The 16,531-nt window shown below is 40.2% G+C and overlaps 1 protein-coding gene across 12 annotated transcripts in view; it reads left to right on the top strand.

Annotated features, from left to right (window-relative positions):
• The first annotated feature begins 835 nt into the window (after positions 1-835).
• Positions 836-16,531, top strand: part of ITSN2 (intersectin 2) — a 140,124-nt gene continuing 124,428 nt past the window's right edge. For 2 of the 12 annotated variants that reach the window (XM_045079304.1, XM_013052956.2), the window contains exon 1: positions 836-954. The gene's annotated coding sequence lies outside the window, so the exon portion shown is untranslated. Of the gene's footprint in view, positions 955-1,029; positions 1,305-1,630; positions 1,797-8,440; positions 8,479-16,531 lie in introns of those variants that run through there. The other 10 variants (XM_045079311.1, XM_045079315.1, XM_045079310.1 and 7 more) reach the window with 9 other exon arrangements.

The raw sequence follows: 16,531 nt of genomic DNA on the forward strand, positions 1-16,531 counted from the left end.
AGAGCCAGCCTTGTTACCTTCTCTTGTCCTAACAAGTAAGGAAGGAAGCCATGGGATCATTTGATTTGCACAGATTTCTCCTTTACCAATATAAGTCAGGGGGAATATGAGTTTTGTACATGGGACTAGCCCCCACTCTGCCTCTAAAGCCCACAGAAATATCGGGTCTTGTAATCCCGTTTTGTTATACTCATAAGAACCATGACTCTGCCTCCAATCCCAACTAACAGAAACCCTCTGTCTAGAAGGAGTGCTATGTCAAGGGCAAGGGTAGATGGCGGTTACTTGAGTTAAGGTCTAGAGTTTTGTGTGGAGACCAGGAGCTGAAAGTGTTGAGGAAAAAAGAGATACTCTGATCTTCACCTATCAGGTGGCTGTAGGGTGGGGAAGGATGTTCAGCTTCTGCAGACCGGGTGGTGGGATTTGGGGAGAGATGAACATCTCATTGCTCGGGAGAGTTTATGGGGTGGATGCTCTCCCAACCGGAGGCGGGCCCCTACCTTGTTGGCCTTTCTTATATGGTATAGAGGAAAGTGAGGAATGCTGAACGGATGACCCTGGGGTATGGTCAGTCCTTCTGAGGACTGTACCAGACCCATAAACAAGGGCGAGAATGACCTCCTTCTCCTGACTCACATCCCCTTTCCAGGAGAATCCCAGCTCTCTCATCAGCGGAGTTAACCTTAGAGGGAGAGAAGGCTCCGGAGAGAGCCCCATGTGGGGTGCAACAGGCATGTGTCCGACAAGGCTAGGCCTTCCCCGAAACCTTGGGGGTTCTGCAGTGGCAGGAAACGCACCACCCAACCTCAACATGTCACCTCGGGGAGGAGGAGCCAGGTGGGCCGCCGCTGCTCCGGGAAAGGGCTGCGGGGCGCGGGGCTTCAGGGCCTCCCCGAGGGGCGAGAGGAGCGCCGGCACCAGGCCCGCGGGGTCGGCTGCCCCAGGACTCTGGGGGTGAGGAGCGGCGCCCGGGCCAACCTCGCGTTCCCGAGGGTGGGGGAGTCGGTGCCGGCCGGGGCGGGCGGGCCGTCAGCTGCCCGGCCCGTCGCCTACCTCCCCGCCCCCCGGCTTCCTGCGGAGGCCGCGGCCGCCATGTTGTTGTGGGGCTGAGGCGGCGCCGCGGAGCCCGAGCGCCGGTGACAGGCTGCGCAACAGGTTCGCTGTGGGCGGCCTGGCGACGAACCGGGCGGCGGCGGCGGCGGTGGCCGACCAGGGTCTCCCGGCGTCCGTCCGCGACCGCGCTGCCGGGGCCGAGGGGCGCGGGGTCGCGCTGTGACGTGCAGGAGGCGCGGCGGGGGCGCCAGGTGGGTGAAGCGGCCGGCGGGGGCTGCGGTAGGGCGCGGGGCAGGTGCGGGCGCCGCTGCGCTCGCCGCGGGGAGGCTCGGCGGGCCCGGCGGGGAGACGGCTGCGCGCCCCGGCCGCCGCGGACGCCTCGGGAGCCGGGGCTAGGCCCCTGGCGGGCTTGGCGGCGCCGGGCGGAAACCTCCGGCCCCGGTTCCTGCTCCTGCGGCGGGGCAGGGGCGGACGCCGAGGGGCCGGGGCCGGGGCCGGGTCGCCCCTTCCCGCGCGGCGGATCCCCAGGCCCCGGCCTCTCCTGGCAGGTGCGGACGCCTTTGAGGGCGGCGGCGGCGGCGGGGGCTGGGGGGCGGCGTGGCCCCTCGTTTTCGCGGTGCCGGCCCAAGAGGGCCCTTAGGGGCAGTCGCACGCTTCCTCGGGGACCCTGGGACCCTTCTTTTTTATTTTTGTGTTTTCGGCCGAGTTGGCTTTCCTTGGTCATGGCTGGCGCGGAATGTCAGGTGAGCCGCATCCCGGTGCGTCAAAGTAGCCCGAGTCACGAGCGGCCAGTGGGCGGATGCTCGGCGTCCACCGCTCGCATTAAACCAAAGTTGGGAAATGTTACCGTTTGACTTTAGCGTTATTGACTTCCAGGGTGTACAGGAAGCACGGAAAGGTGTAATCTCCCAAGCCAGAGTAAAGTTTATTGCTTATCATTATTGTTATTATTTTTAAAGACTCCTGCGTGTGCGTAGTGAATGGGTAAACAGAGGCTGAAACTGCAGACGGCTTTGCATTCTGTAAAAAGGTGCCGTATCTGGGTGATTAATCATGTGCTTTGTCGTTGAACGATAGCCAATGGCAAGTTTGCTTCATTTGAGACTTGGATTAATTATGAATTAGGAATGTGTTTGATAGAGCCAACCAGTTTATTTTAGGAACTAAGGTTAACACAGAATGATCGCTTTATTAAATGCACTAGTTTGTTTTTACTAGAGTTTACTTGCTTACCCAGAGATAGGCTAGGTGTGAGTTGAAATTTTGTGTTGTTTTCGTCAGCTTAATTTAGGTGGCATAGACTTTGGAGGTTAAGTTCTTAAGCCTCTTAAGAAAATCAATTGCCTCTTTCCCTGTCCTTGTTTGCTGTATTGTTAATGATAAAATTTAAACGCAATAAATCAATAATAATGTCCCTTAAATTTTAAAGGCAGTAGCATCTCTGATGTGCATACCTTTAGGTTTCTTTGGCTGTGTCTAACATCCTCTAGTAATTTCTTGCTCCCATCCCCCAGCTTTGAGATATGATTGACATACATCTCTTGTAATTTCAAAAGTGTAGAAGGTGGAAGTTGTATTTAAAAGCTTAACTTAAAAACAGACAATTCCATATTTTTCAAGGACGTGGGAAAATGTGCATTGCTGCTATTTTAATGTAATATTCATGAGCAGCAGAAAAGCTTGTATTTCTTAATGCTCTAATGCATTTATTCCTCTGCTCACCTTTATAATGAAAAGTAGAATTGTCTGAAAAAACTTGACCTATCCTGAAGGAAAATACATTGTTCAGCAGATCTCAAGGCTAAAATCCCAGTCTGTTCTGAATATGAGGAAATGTATTAGGCATGTTCTGGGAGTGAATTACAGTTACCCCCCAAAATTGTACTTTTGTAAAAAGAAGAATAGTATAAGGAATCTCTGTATGCCAGTCACCCACATTTAGGAGCTGTCAAGATTTTCTTTATCCATCTCTTTTTCTTCCTTATCTTTATTTTTTAGTCATTTCACCATACATACTTAACACATCTTGGATTTTTTTGATGGAATTTTTTTCCTCATAACCTTAAGATTTTTATTTTTAATGTCTCTTTAATACACAGTTTCACAAATTTCCATCTTTCTAGTAAGATGAACATTTATTGACCATCTGTTTCACATACTTTTTTCAGTACTAAAATATATTTGCTATTGTGGTTGTGATTTATTGAACACTTAGTACATGCTAGGCGGTGTGCTGTTTTGCATAATCAGTTGAAGCTTAGCAGTACCGTAGAAGTAGTTCTTTTTCTCCTGTCAAACAGATGAGTGAAATGCTAACATAGAGGTTAACTGATTACGCTCCATCTCTGAGCTAATAAGTACAAGAACCAGGTTTCAAACCAAGGTCCTTCTAACTTTGGCATCTGTGCCTTTATCACTCCTCTTGGTTCAGAAAAAGAAAAAAAAAAGTGATTTGGGTATTCGATAAATATTTGTTGTTACAGTAAACAAATGAAATTACATGTTAGTCCACTGATAAGTAACTAGCATTTTTATATACTATATTTATTTGTAAAGCATTTTATGAACAAATTCCAGAAATGATTCAGAATAATTATGTTGCTAAATTATATCACTTAAACTTATTTTACTAAAAATGTGGTGTATTTATTCCTATCTGCATTTCTTTTCTTTCTTTCCTTTTTTTTTGGATTCTGATCTTTTCAATAACTTATTTATGGAAAAATTTTTTTATGGAATAACTATTTTTTTTTTTTTTAAAGATTTTATTTATTTATTTGTCAGAGAGAGAGCAAGCGAGAGCGAGCACAGGCAGACAGAGTGGAAGGCAGAGTCAGAGGGAGAAGCAGGCTCCCTGCAGAGCAAGGAGCCGGATGTGGGACTCGATCCCAGGACGCTGGGATCATGACCTGAGCCGAAGGCAGCTGCTTAACCAACTGAGCCACCCAGGCGTCCCAGGAATAACTATTTTTGAAGAAAGACTAAGAAAAGGCAGACTTTTTTTCATGTACTAATTGTTAAAGGCAGGATTCCAAGTGTGAAGTAGAGAAATAAGAATGTTTAGAATTAATTATGTAAATGAATAGATCTAAAGATGAAGGTGCATCAGGAATGCTGTTTTTTTTTTTTAGTTCATTTTTTACTTCGTACCCTTCTGTAATTACAGAGCACAGCAACTGATGACAGAGGACAGCCACTGATGTTAGATTCCTGTTGGGTAGACTGCATATTCGTAGGTATTTTTTGAGAAGGAGGAACTGAACTTGTCTTAAAGGATCTTAAGGCAGAGAGGAAGTGGGGGAGGAGGGGAGGAAACGGAGCAGAAATAGGGCAGTGAATGCTTCAAAAAATAAGGTATTTATACAACTCTAAGAGGGCAGCATATTTCATTTGCAAATGTATAGTATTATTTTGAGAGATTCACTTAAAAAATCATTTCACAATTCTATCAGGACACTGAAGGATTTAGTTACTTGTGAAGTTATTCAGCAGTGGTTATGGGAGACATTTAGGGATCAATTAACCAGACAGTAGACATTTAACTTGTCTCTCATGTAAGCAACCGTTTTATGTTTTCTAGATTATTTTCTTAGCTAATGCATATTCATTTTAGAAAAGTATATGTGGTTAATAAAAATTTCACTTACTTTCCTTGTAACCATAGTAGATAAAATAAAGGCTTTCAAGTTAAACCTCCTGCTCCTAACTAAATAGCTGTATGATCTTGAGCAACTGATTTTAATTCTCTGAGCTGCTGTTTCTCATCTATAAAATGTATTGTCATAGTGTTGTGATATAAAGTGTTTCGCAGTGACTGCTGCTTTGTATGAGTGCCCAGGTACCATTATTCCAACTAGCTTCCGTGAGAAATTTCAAACTAGCTTAATGCTTTTTGGTGGGAAGGGGGGTCTTTTTACCTAGTGACTGAAAAAAATTTCAGGAAGGAAATATCTATATCTGCAAAAAACCCTACTGCTTTGGATTATCACTTCCAAGTCTTTGAATCCAGGTGCTTAAATAATGTGTACTTTTAAGTGTGAAGAGCACTTGACTGGTATGAGGCGGATGGGGGGGGAGGGGAAGAATGGTCCAGAATGGTGGGCCATGTCAAACTACAGAGTCTGTGTAGATAAACCCCAGCAGGGTTTACTCTGACAGTTGGGAGGACACTGATAACTACGGCTTTATCATTTTCTTTTTGCTTAAACACATTGGCGTAGGTATTTGGACATTTTACATCACCCTGCTGCCCTCCTTCACACTTAAGAATGAGTGCTTACATATAAGAATTAAGTAGGTCAAGTTAATAAATTTCCTAGCATATGTATTATTTGGTAGTTTTACTTTTTAGTGAGCATGAAATACATTTTCCTGAGTATAAGTGAAAACTTGAAGATTAACAGAGAATGATGTGAGCTGAGATGCATGTGTAGCACTTTCTAACATTGTGATAAGTCCTGGAAACCTGAACGGTAGAACAGAAGCTATGGTTTAATTTCCATTTACCTTCTCCTTACTAGGGGCATTTTAGGCTTTCCCTCTGCCAATGTTCCAGTGAGGTTCCAGCTTACAAATTGATTTTGTCTTGCTGCCGAGACATTCCATATTGGAAGGCTTTCCCTGTCTTTTGTTCTGGTCCTGATCCTCATTCTATGATTCTGACTTGGAGATTTTGGCTCCTTTATAGCTGAGTCAGTTGTATGGTTGAGATGTCAAGAGCCATTTAGACTAAATACAGATAACCCAAAACTTTTTCTGAACATTACTCTCTAGTACCTGGATTTTATAGTTTTTGTAGCATGGTGGTAATCTTATCTTGAGAAAGTGTATGCTGCAGCTCCCTCTTAAATACAACTTTGTTATTGCTTTCCTCATCAGATTGACTTTGTCATCTGTGTCTTTGTCATCTTTGTCTTTCTAGGGACTTCAGTGAGAGAAAAAAAAAAAAGCCCCCCTTCTTCGTAGTTTTCTGTCCTCTGGTTTAACTTTTTCTTTATTATCAACAACCATTTTTCATCTTTAAAGAATTGAACCAAACAGAAGTTACTCATAAATCGTGGTACCAAATTAACTCTTTTTAACAAATATTGAGTGCCTTCATGCCAGGAACTGGTCCAAGCAATGAGTATATAAGCAGTAAACAAAATCTGCAAAAATACCTGCCCTGGTGCTGCTCCCATTCAAGAGGGAGAAGGAGAGACAATAAAATGTTTAGAAGTTAGAGTTTGCTAGGGCTATGGAGAAAAGCAAGGTAGAAAATGGGGGTAGGGAATATGTGGGCAGTTGTGTGGGGGGTAATTGAGAGAAGTAAATTTGCCTTATTTGAAGTTATTATTGAGGAATTCAAGATTTGGGAAAAGATTATTCTGTGTGTTTTAGGAGTAAACTTACTATTTCACATCACTGTATTTAACGTAAATGTCCATCATTTCAATATTACTATTTGTTTTGCACCCAGCACACCTGTGAATATTCCTGTTTTCTAGTAATTTAAGCCAGAACAACAAACCTCAGGCACAGCATGAGTCTAGAGCAGATTTGTCAAATGGTTTAGAATAGAATCTTCATTTTCTTTTTCCTAAAAGTGGCATACTATGTTTGTTTTTAAATCCTGTAGGCTTTTTGTTTATACCATTTTTATGACTAATATATGTTCTTTTGGAAAATTGGAAAGCAACAGGAAAATTGAAAGAAGAAAATAATAGTCATTAATAATCATATTACCCAGAGAAATAGTCAGTATTAATATTTTGGTAGATATCCTTCTAGAAATTTTTCTTTGCAAAAAATGGAATTATATATTCTTAGCTTGCTAGCATTATAAAAAACATGGTTCTATTTTATGGTATATTTATCTGCAGTGTAATTTTATTGGCTAAATTATATTGCTTTGCTACCACCGAACATTCATAATGTCTAATATGTACTGAGCATTCACTGTATTCTAGTTACTTTTGAGACACTTTACGTATTTTTACTTGTTTAATTTTCAGCCTCTCCGTAAGAATTATTCTGTTATTATTTATTTTATTTTATTTATTTTACAGTGGAGAAGATTGAACAAGGATAGGTTCAGTAATTTTCCCAAGATCCCATAGCTAACAAAATGGTAGACAGAGGATGTGAACTGGACTTATATTGGTTCAATAGCATTAAAGTATTTCGTAATTTAAAATTTTATATTGTGCCACAGTTAACATCTTTGTAATTGTATCTGTGTGCACATCTGTGAGTGTAAACTTATTGCCAAATTGTCTTCTAGAAAAACTTGTCAGTACCAAAGTGTTCTCCTACCAGTGATACCAGTCCTATTTACCACATCCGCAGAAACATTGGCTTTTTTTTTCATCTGCTAATTTGATGAAGACCACCTTGTTTTCTTTATTATTGAAGTTATACTTTCAAAGATTTTTCTTTGAGAAATATTTATCTCTACCATTTCTCACTTTTTTAGCATTTTCATCTCTTAGTTATTTCTAAGGATTCTTTGTATTTTAAGAATAGTACCTCTTTGCCATATAAGTATAATTTTTCCCAAGTTTGTTTCTTAGTTTTGTTTTTAGATTTTTATCAACGATAAAAGAATTTGTATAGTATTTCCCTTATGCAGCACTGTTCTTATTTGATACATTATTCCCTCATTTAATTCTTAAAACATTCCTATGGGATAGGTGCTATTATTAACCTCATTTACAAAGTCCTCTGACATTGTCTTTTAATTCTCAAACAGCTTTTTCCTCTGTGTCTTTGCCTATTTCTGTTCCCAAGTCCTAAAAATTCTCCTTTTCTAGCCTACTGGGTGATACTTATTGATTAGTTCTTCATTACTCAGTTGAGGAGTCGTTTCTTCTGGGATTGCTCATCTAACAACTTTCTAGTTCTCTAAGACAAAGTTAGGTGCCTGTCTTCTGTCCTTTGTACCTATAGCACTTATATAGAATTCTGAGTTTGGGCCTTATTCCTCTTCTGTATTTCCTGTTCTTATACATCTTATCCAGGTGTTATACCTGTGATGACTTGGTAAATATTTGTCGATTTGAATTAAAGGTACTTACAATGTTGTTGGTGTTATCAAGAAGGGAATCCACCTTCCAAGTATATAAAGTAGAGAAACTTAACACTGAGGAAATAACAATGGAACTGGGCTTAGAAGGACCTTGGGTTTGGGGGTGGGGCCTAGAGACAAATTGAATGAAAGCAGACTTGGGTATTTCCCCTTCTGGGAATAGCAATTTACCTAGAGTGACTTTGAGGATTATTAACTTTGCCTTTGGGAAGGCCTGAGGAAAAAGATCCACCTTTCAGTCCAGTATACCTCTTCTGGTATTCAGAATATTCCTTCTTGCTCAGTTTCTCTTCTGACTTCCCCCCCTTTTTTTGTTTTCAGCGTAATGAAGGAAGTTGGAGGGTCCTGATGTAATCCTGGTAAGGTTTTGAAATGCTTTGGGAAGTTTGGTGAACTGATGGAGTAGGTCCGCTGGTAGCTTCTCCCAGAAGTCAGAGCTTTAGGGGAGAGAACAACTGTGAAGCTGTTGTCTTTGGAGATTTGGGGTTCTAGTCACACTTCTCCCTGTTAGTGCATTGGATGAGATCTCACCTCCTTTTCTCTCCAGCATTCATTACATTTCTGTTCTAATTTTGTTAAGAGACATTCTTCTCTAAATTTACTAGTTTAATTTTGCTGGGGTCTGAGTACTATTAATATAACTTGTTTTTCAATATTTTTCCAAATCCTTTTCTCATTCAATTTAACTTTATTTTTTATTATGTAACTTATATTTATTGTAAAAATAATGCATGCTGATTAAAGAAACTTTGTAAAATAAGGGGGAGAAAAGTAGGCTAAAATGTTGTGTCATTCCACGTCCAACAGCCAATAACAATCACATTTTGGTGTCTCCTACCCACCTTATTTTTTTTGTTGTTTTTACATATATATTCTGTGTGTTTTATAATACAGCATGGTAGTTAAGAATAACATGGCTTTTGCTCCGTGGAGTTTTAGTTCTAGCTTGGCTTTTTATTAGCTCGATGAGTCTAACAGTCTCACTGAACTTTGGTTTGTCCTTCCTTAAAAAGTGGAGATCTCGGGACGCCTGGGTGGCTCAGTTGGTTAAGCAGCTGCCTTCGGCTCGGGTCATGATCCCAGCGTCCTGGGATCAAGTCCCACATCCAGCTCCTTGCTCAGCTGGGATCCTGCTTCTCCCTCTGCCTCTGCTGCCTCTCTGCCTGCCTGTGCTCGCTCTCTCCCTCTCTCTCTCTGATAAAAAAAAAAAAAAAAAAAAGTGGAGATCTCGTAATCATACTTACCCTTAGAGCTGTCAGGAGGATGAAGAGATAATGTATGTTTAGCATGGTTATCTCATAATAAATTCTTTATAAATATATCAGTAATAATCAGGCCTGTCTTTGGTTAGGTTAGCTGGGGCTGCTGACCTAGGCTATGCCTGGAGGGAAGGGAGCATGTCTGGGGCACTGTACCTTTCTTTCCCGAAACAGCAGTTTCAAAAATTTTTTAACATTCTTAAGGGAATTTTGCAATTGTTTACAGTGAGGCCTTCTTTAGAGTGTAATTTATCTTGAGCCAGCTGTGCAGTTGGTGGCTGGCCCTGAGCATCAAACCCTTCTAGGATGGCCCTATTATAATAATGATGTCAATGATAACATGTAAAGACCTAAATGTCAGGCTTGGAATGTGCCAAGTGTTCAGTGATTGTTAGCTGTTATTATTATTTTTGTACTGATGCACATTATATCATAAATTATAAAAATGTAACCAGTTTCCATGTTATTACATGGTATAGCCGAACTTGTGTTTTTAAAAGTAAGCTTATTGAGATAGAAATTTAGATGTCATTATGAATTTGATATTTGACTTAAGTAACAGCATGATTCATGGTTCAGTGTATTCCCCATTGCTGGTCACTTGTCTTACTTTCAGTTTTTTTCTTTCTGTAATAATAATTCTTTTTTTAGATTCTATTTATTTATTTGACACAGAGAGAGAGATCACAAGGAGGCAGAGAGGCAGGCGGGAGGGGGAGGCAGGCTCCCCACTGAGCAGGGAGCCTGATGTGGGGCTCAATCGTAGGACCCTGAGATCATGACCCAAGCCGAAGGCAGAGGCTTAATTCACTGAGCCACCCAGGCACCCCTCTTTCTGTATTAATTATTAAATGCTGTGAATATATACACATTTTCTCCATTTATCATATTTTTGTGAAATAGTTGGCTCACTGCCTCTGAACATTAGTAGGGTTTTTGGTGTATGTTTTCAGACTGTCTTCTGAAGAGCAATACCAGTTTGCATTCCCATGAGTTATGTCTGTAGCACTTAACTTCCCTCACCTTTGCTAGCCCTGGCTCTTAGTCAAGGTTTTGTTGTTGTTGTTTAAATTTATTTAAGATATAGTCAGTATTGGTTTCAGGAGTAGGATTCAATGCTTCATCGCTTACATAAAATCCCCAGTGCTCACCACAAGTGCTCTCCTTAATACCCATCAGCCCATCCCCCACGCACCTCCCTACGTCAGCCCTCAGTTTCTTCTCTCATGGTGGGGTGCCTGCCTCAGTCATTGAGCATCTCATTGAGTGTCTTGAGAAGCGTCTGCGTTCTACTCAGGTTGTGATCTTTAGGTCATGGGATGGAATCCTGCCCTGGGCTCCCTGCTTGGCGGGAGTCTGCTTCTCCCTCTCCCTCTGCCTGTCTTGCCTCCCCATCATGCTCTCTCTCTCTCAGATAAATAAAATCTTAAAAAAAAAAGGAGTTACTTATGGCTTGTTTCTCTCTTTTTTTCTCCTTCCCATATGTTCATCTGTTTTCTTAAATTCCTACATGAGTGAGATCATATGATATTTGTCTTTCTCTGACTGACTTATTTCACTTAGCGTACATAATACACTCTAGTAGGGACCTCAGTGGCTCAGCTGGTTAAGCGACTGCCTTTGGCTCAGGTCATGATCCTGGGCCGGGAGTCCCGGGATCAAGTCCCACATTAGGCTCCCAGCTCTGCAGGGAGTCTGCTTCTCCCTCTGACCTTCTCCCCTCTCATTTTCTCTCTTACTCTCTCTCTCTCAAATATATATTGTATTTAAAAAATAAAATACACTTTATTAAAAAAAAAATACACTCTAGCTCCATCCTCATTGTTGCAAATCAGCCAAGGTTTGTTTTTGTTGTTGTTTTGTTTTGTTTTAAATAAGTTTTTTGGGAGAAACAAAACAAAATTTCATTTGCACTGCCTTGATTATTCATGATGTTAACATTTATTACCCAATTTCTTTTCCCCTTTGCAAAGCTATTTGAGGTCTTAGAGTTTTCATTATCTACTTTAATAGTTCTCTGTACGTTAAAAATATTGACTATCATATTTATTTTGTTTTTTCCCCATTTATCTTTAAATTTTGTTTTCAGCAAACATTTAAAATATTTATATAGATGAATCTTAATTTTTCCCTTTGAGTTTTCTTGAGTGGTGTTAGAACTTAGTTTTTGTTTTGTTTTGTTTTATTTTTTTGTCAGAGAGGTGGTATTTTACTTGAAGGTGAAACATTTATCTGAATGTTTCCCTCTTCTTATTCAAGACAAGTAAATGGTTTTGTTTCAATATTTAGCCTTGATATGAGACTGAAGAGAACAGACCAAATAGCCGGCACCCACCACCTTCTCCTTACAGCGGTGCGGGCTGAGTCACAAGCTATTCTTAGGTGGCTTTTTTTCCCCCTTTGTGTGGGTGAATTGTCTTATTCAGAGTTGTTGACTAGTTCTTCTAAAACTGATTTAATTTAAATCTGCAATATTATTGGAGTAGCAACAACTTCTGTATTAGTTTACTGTTTCTGTTCTTATATACCTGCTTGGCTTATTAGTTGATTCTTTGTAGGCTAAGCTTAACAATTACAAAAAATCAGACTTAAAATTTATGTTTAAACATCTTAAACAGAGAATGCTAAGTTGCAGAATTAGAACTAGTAACTAATTTTGAATAGGAAAGTTATCTTTGAAGTTTTTAAGTCTCAGCATGTTTTGTATATTTGATCCCTAAGCCTTTAGAAAGAAATACTAGTAACCTTTTCCTTAGATATGAAAGTGAGAAAAAGTATGTCCTTCTTATCAGTAATTGGTACAACTTTAGTTTGTTGCACCAACTCAGTGAAATCAAGGTAACTATTGTGTTAAAAATAGCATTGAAATAATAGTAGTAATAGCCATCATTTATGAGCACCTTCTGTGTGCCAGGTGCTTTGCAGACATTATATCTAAGCCTTAAAACAACCCAGCATTTAGGTACAACTATCCACACTTAGAGGTTAGGAAGTTGAAGCTGTCACATGGAGTCCACAAAGCCAAGGAGTAACTGTGCTGGGATTTAAACACAAGTTGGTTGACGTCCTTTCAAAGTTCAAAGTTATCAGCCTTCTTGTCCTCACTGCAGTTGAAAGAATGCTAACTTCTGAGAGTCAAAGCATTTAGGTTTCTTAAAGGATATTTTAGTACCAGTCACATGGCTGACTTCTGGACACTAGGTATATGAAGATGAAGAGACATTCATAGGAGTTCACCATATCATAGATGTGGTTGGCATGAAAATAAAAGTTAATAATACTGGGTAGTATGTAGTTTAATGGAGATATATACAAGATTAAACAGGAATGTAGCAAAGGAAGCTTTTATAAGTGGAAGTATCACTCAGGAGGGTAGGTAGTTCCATAGGGTCAGAGAGCGGGAATGAAATAAGATGGGGCAGAGATAAAGGTGGGAACATATTCTAACACTAGGAAAATAGGCAGAGGATAAACCGTAAAACACCTCATATGCAACGTGAAAGAGATTAGTTTTTTTTTAATGTAACAGTTTTGTTGAGATATAATTCATACCATAAAATTCACCTTTTTAAAGCTTACAATTCTGTGGTTTTAATTATATTCACAGAATTGTGCAGCTATCAACAATACCTAATTTTAGAACATTTTTAAAGATTATTTTAAAGATTTTATTTATTTATTTGAAAGAGAAATCACAAGCAGGGGGAGCAGTAGAGGGAGAGGGAGAAGCAGGCTCCTGTCTGAACAGGGATCCCGATGGGGCGCTTGATCCCAGGATGCTGGGATCATGACCTGAGCTGAAGGCAGACACTTAACCATCTGAGCCACACAAGTGACTAATTTTAGAACATTAAAAAAAAAAAAGATATTTACTTATTTGAGGGGATGGGAGGAGAGAGCAGGAGCGGGGTTTGGGGATGGGAGGGGGAGAGGGACAAGCAGACTCCCTGCTAAGCAGGGAACCTGAGGCAGGGCTCTTTCCCAGGATCCTGGGATCATGACCTGAGCCATAGGCAGATTTTTAGCCAGCTGGGGCACCCAAGCACCCCGAATTTTAGAACATTTTCATCATCCAAGAAAGAACCCCCTTATCCATTAGCCCCATTTCCATTCCCCCACCACCCCAGTCCTAAGCATGGGTTCTGGGGTTTCTATGAAATTTTTTTTTTTTTAAAGATTTGATTTATTTATTTGACAGAAAGAGATCACAGGTAGGTAGAGAGACTGGCAGAGAGAGAGAGAGAGAGAGAGAGAGAGAGCGGGAAGCAGGCTCCCTGCTGAGCAGAGAGCCCGATGTGGGACTCGATCCCAGGACCCTGAGATCATGACCTGAGCCGAAGGCAGTGGCTTAACCCACTGAGCCACCCAGGCGCCCCCTGGGGTCTCTATGAATTTGCCTATTGTGGACATTTCATATAAATGGGAACATAAAATATGTGTGGTCTTTTGTGATTGGTTTCTCTCGCAACCATAATGTTTTTAAGGTGTGTCTTTGTTATAGCATATATGAATAAGTCACTCCTTTTCATGGTTAAATATTCTATTATATGGATATACCACATTTGGTTTATCCATTCATCAGTGGATGGACATTCGGGTTGTTTACACTTTTTGGCTATAATGAAGAATACTGCTGTGAGCATCTGTATACACAGTTTTGTGTGGACATGGATTTAGGTTTTCATTTTTCTTGGGTTCATACCTAGGGGTAGAATAGCTGAGTTATATGGTAACCTATGCTTAACATTTTGAGAAATTGCCAAGTTGTTTTCCAAAGCAGCTGAATCGTTTTACATTCCCACCAGCAATGTATGAGGGATCCAATTTAGGAGATTCGATTTTATACTACTGATGAGCTATTATTACACAGAATCATGGTGGAAAATGGCTGAAAATTTTTGGATTAGGTTACTGTTTCTCCAGTATAGTTCAAGACACATGCAGGTGAGCAGATTTTCCTGATGAATATGATGATGAATATGAAACTAAAATGAAAGTTATTTTCTTGTTTCTTAGGAGCTACTGTTATTTTGTGTCCATAGTCTAGATTTTTGTGTTAGTATACTTACTGATAATCTGAGGTACTAAGGATTACTGAAATTTAGTGTTTATAAACTAAAATTAACCAGTTTTTAGAGCCTACTGAGGGCTCTATTTTAGTTTTCTTTTACGAAACTTGTTAGCTGGAAAAAATATACTGTGGGAAAAAGACAGTCTCTTCAGTAAATGGTGCTGGGAAAATTGGACAGCTATATGTAGAAGAATGAAACTCGACCGTTCTCTTACACCATGTACAAAGATAAACTCAAAATGGATAAAAGACCTCAACATGAGGCAGGAATCCATTAGAATCATAGAGGAGAACATAGGGAGTAACCTCTTCGATATCAGCCACAGCGACTTCTTATAAGATACGTCTCTAAAGGCAAAGAAGACAAAAGTGAAAATGAATTTTTGGGACTTCATCAAGATCAAAAGCTTCTGCACAGCAAAGGAAACAGTCAACAAAACAAAGAGGCAACCCATGGAATGGGAGAAGATATTTGCAAATGACAGTACAGACATAAGGCTGATTGATATCCAGGATCTATAAAGAACTTCTCAAAGTCAACACACACAAAACAGATAATCATGTCAAAAAATGGGCAGAAGACATGAACAGACAGTTCTCCAATGAAGACATACAAATGGCTATCAGACACATGAAAAAATGTTCATCATCTCTAGCCAGGGAGATTCAAATCAAAACCACATTGAGATAACCACCTTACACCAATTAGAATGGCCAAAATTAACAAGACAGTAAACAACATGTGTTGGAGAGGATGTGGAGAAAGGGGAACCCTCTTACACTGTTGGTGGCAATGCAAGTTGGTGTAGCCGCTTTGGAAAACATGTGGAGATTCCTTAAGAAATTAAAAAATAGAGCTTCCTTGTGACCCTGCAATTGCACTTTGGGTATTTACTCCAAAGATACAGATGTAGTGAAAAGAAGGGCCATCTGTATCCCCATGTTTATGGCAGCAATGGCCATGGTCACCCAACTGTGGAAAGAACCAAGATGCCTTTCAACGGACGAATGGCTAAGGAAGATGTGGTCCATATACACTACGGAGTATTATGCCTCCATCAGAAAGCATGAATACCCAACTTTTGTATCAACATGGATGGGACTAGGTGAGATTATGCTGAGTGAAATAAGTCAAGCAGAGAAAGTCAATTATCATATGGTTTCACTTATTTGTGGAGCATAAGAAATAACATGGAGGACACAGGGAGAGGAAGAGGAGAAGGGAGTTGGGGGAAACTGGAGGGCGAGGTGAACCATGAGAGACTATGGACTCTGAAAAACAATCTGAGGGTTTTGAAGGGGAGGGAGGTGGGAAGTTGGATGAGCCTGGTGGCGGGTATTATGGAGGGCACGTATTGCATGGAGCACTGGATGTGGTGAATTCTGGTACACTGAAAAGAAATTTAAAAAATTACAAAGCCCTAAGTAAAATCCTTATACTTACAAACAAACAAACAAACAAACTAAAAAAACCTGTTAGCTATACAATACTTTGGCTGCATTGAAAAATGCCTACAATGTAAACCCACACTCAAATGTAAATACTGTTTTCAGTGCAAGCATTGGTATTATCTTAAGTTTGAGGTAGTTCCAATTGCTGTCCTTGAATTAGCTGTAATTATAGAATCAATGTTAAATTTAATTTTTTTGCCCACTTTGCTCTTATGCCACTGTTGCATTGTATAATTCTTCATCATGGAGTTATTTTTCTATTGGAAAATGGAAGCAGGTGGTTGGTTAGGTTGGGTCTCTTGTCCCACTTAGGTGCGCCACAGTTAGAATACTTTGAAAACGAATGGAATACATAGTGGAAGGATTCTTTCCTACTCTAGTATTGTATGTATTTTTAAAAGTGGGAATTACTATATTTATAATTAAGAACCTTAGCTATGGAAAACAGGAACTCTCTGAAAATCTTCACATTGGCTTGACAGGTCTGAAAAACCTTTGGAATTGTATGCTACATTTTATACATTTGTGTTTTTTTCCAGAAAGAGCAACTATAGGTTTGCCAGATTTTTTAAGTCCATGACTCCTCAAAATTAAAGAATTCGGATTGGTGAAGAGAATTTGTAAATTTGT

Source organism: Mustela putorius, unplaced genomic scaffold (assembly GCF_011764305.1).
Source record: "Mustela putorius furo isolate JIRA1106 unplaced genomic scaffold, ASM1176430v1.1 tig00000281_pilon_pilon_pilon, whole genome shotgun sequence".
Taxonomy (NCBI): Eukaryota; Metazoa; Chordata; class Mammalia; order Carnivora; family Mustelidae; genus Mustela; species Mustela putorius.